We start from the raw sequence: 2,571 nt of genomic DNA, 5'->3' as shown, positions 1-2,571 counted from the left end.
CAAGTTTGGGGTCTCTCCGATTTATGGTTTCTGACGCCCATATGCTTTTAGGGCAGAAAAATAATGAAGAAGAAAATCAGTAAAAACACTAGGAACCACTTTGGAACCTGGACCTGTGAAAAAGGAAAGGAAATGGCTCATGTCACAGAATGAACCTATAAGACTCTCTCTCTCTCTCTCTCTCTCTCTCTCTCTCTCTCTCTCTCTCTCTCTCTCTCTCTCTCTCTCTCTCGTCTCTCTCTCTCTCTCTCTCTCTCTCTCTCTCTCTCTCTCTCTCTCTCTCTCTCTCTCTCTCTCTCTCTCTCTCTCTCTGCCCATCTAGTCTCCTCTGGAAGCCGTTATGGCCCACTTCTATCGCTCAGCAGCTTTCTTGTGTTTCTGATGAGCTCTAGGTCCTGTAATTGGTTGAGGGCTGATGACTCACTCCTACAGGCTGTTGGGAGGAGGAAAATGAAAGCATCCTCCTCACCGCAAACACTCTCCATAACACCGAATCCAACATAATCCTAATAACTGAAAAGAAGGTAAAACATTCACAGAACCCCCGGCTCATTCCCTGAGATAAAGGAAGACTGCGACCAGCTACCATCCCTTCAGCAATCATAAAACCTGCAGCATCCTCTAGAGACAGGAGAACACCAACACGCAAGAAAAAGGGAGAACAAAATCAAGGTAAGTATAAAAACCCTGCATAATAATGGTACAGATGAGATGCTATAACCCTTTAATACTGTGTGTTTGAAAGCAGATGAAAATATAATAGAGTATTAGAATAGAAATGTGTGTGTTATGTGATGTTTATGATGATTTAAGAAACTGGTATTTGTGTTATTACCCTGAGTGTGAACTTCAGCTAGGTGTTATAATGGAAACCAGAAATCTGCAGAATGTATTTATCCCGGGGGTGTTAGCAGAGAATATTGCGCAGTTATAATGGCTTTTAATGGTGTGTGTGTGTGTGTGTGTGTGTGTGTTGGGGGTATGATGTAGTGGCATGTGTATACTTTAAACTACAAACATATTAATTTCGAGCGTGCAGTGTTTTGTAATATTATACCGTTTATGCGAATGGTGTGTAGTGTACAAGTCTTTGCCTTTGAGCATTGAGATACTTGTGTGTGCCAGGGGTTTGTGTGTAGATGTATTGTGTGTTGTGATGTGTGTTCATGCCTGCACAGCTCTGTAATCGAGTGGGTGGAAGTGAGAGAGCTTGTGCAAGAGCAGAATGTTAGTGTGAGTGTGTGTGTGTGTGTGTGTGTGAGAGAGAGAGAGAGAGGAGCACACTGTGAAAACAGCTCACAGAGATGAGTGTTAAATGAGCGCGTTCTCCTCCTCCTCATGTCGATTATATACAGAGGAAAGAGCTTTGTGTCTGCTGTTGCATTACTTCGGCTTTACATCTTTCATGGATCACCACAGACATGTTCATATCATGTGATGAGGCGTGTTCATATCATGTGATGAGGCGTGTTCATATCATGTGATGAGGCGTATTCATATCGTGATGAGATGTGTTAGTATCACGTGATGAGGCGTGTTCATATCATGTGATGAGGCGTGTTCATATCATGTGATGAGGCGTATTCATATCGTGATGAGATGTGTTAGTATCACGTGATGAGGCTTGTTCATATCATGTGATGGGGTGTGTTCGTATCACGTGATGAGACGTGTCCGTATCACGTGATGAGGCGTGTGTGTATCACGTGATGAGGTGTGTCCGTATCACGTCATGAGGCGTGTCCGTATCACGTGATGAGGCGTGTGCGTATCACGTGATGAGGCGTGTCCGTATCACGTGATGAGGTGTGTGCGTATCACGTGATGAGGCGTGTCCGTATCACGTGATGAGGCGTGTTCGTATCACGTGATGAGGCGTGTGCGTATCACGTGATGAGGCGTGTCCGTATCACGTGATGAGGTGTGTGCGTATCACGTGATGAGGCGTGTCCGTATCACGTGATGAGGCGTGTTCGTATCACGTGATGGGGCGTGTCCGTATCATGTGATGCGGCGTGTCCGTATCACGTGATGAGGCGTGTCCGTATCACGTGATGAGGCGTGTGCGTATCACGTGATGAGGTGTGTTCGTATCACGTGATGAGGCATGTCCGTATCACGTGATGAGGCGTGTCCTTATCAAGTGATGAGGCATGTCCGTATCACGTGATGCGGCGTGTGCGTATCACTTGATGAGGTGTGTGCGTATCACTTGATGAGGTGTGTCCGTATCACTTGATGAGGTGTGTGCGTATCACTTGATGAGGTGTGTCCGTATCACGTGATGGGTTGTGTGCGTATCACGTGATGAGGTGTGTGCGTATCACTTGATGAGGTGTATGCGTATCACTTGATGAGGTGTGTGCGTATCACTTGATGAGGTGTGTCCGTATCACGTGATGCGGCGTGTCCGTATCACGTGATGAGGTGTGTCCGTACCACGTGATGGGGTGTGTGCGTATCACTTGATGAGGTGTGTCCGTATCCCTTGATGAGGCGTGTCCGTATCACGTGATGAGTCGTGTGCGTATCACGTGATGAGGTGTGTCCGTATCACGTGATGGGTTGTGT

General features: G+C 46.4%; 1 protein-coding gene across 1 annotated transcript in view; it reads left to right on the top strand.

The window, feature by feature from the left end:
* Positions 1–348: 348 nt before the first annotated feature.
* Positions 349–2,571, top strand: part of prickle2a (prickle homolog 2a) — a 66,037-nt gene continuing 63,814 nt past the window's right edge. Inside the window, exon 1 of the mRNA XM_067412853.1 lies at positions 349–672. The gene's annotated coding sequence lies outside the window, so the exon portion shown is untranslated. The remainder of the gene's footprint in view (positions 673–2,571) is intronic.

Source organism: Pseudorasbora parva, chromosome 13 (genome assembly GCF_024679245.1).
Source record: "Pseudorasbora parva isolate DD20220531a chromosome 13, ASM2467924v1, whole genome shotgun sequence".
NCBI lineage: Eukaryota > Metazoa > Chordata > Actinopteri > Cypriniformes > Gobionidae > Pseudorasbora > Pseudorasbora parva.
This window is presented reverse-complemented; position numbering and strand designations above follow the sequence as displayed.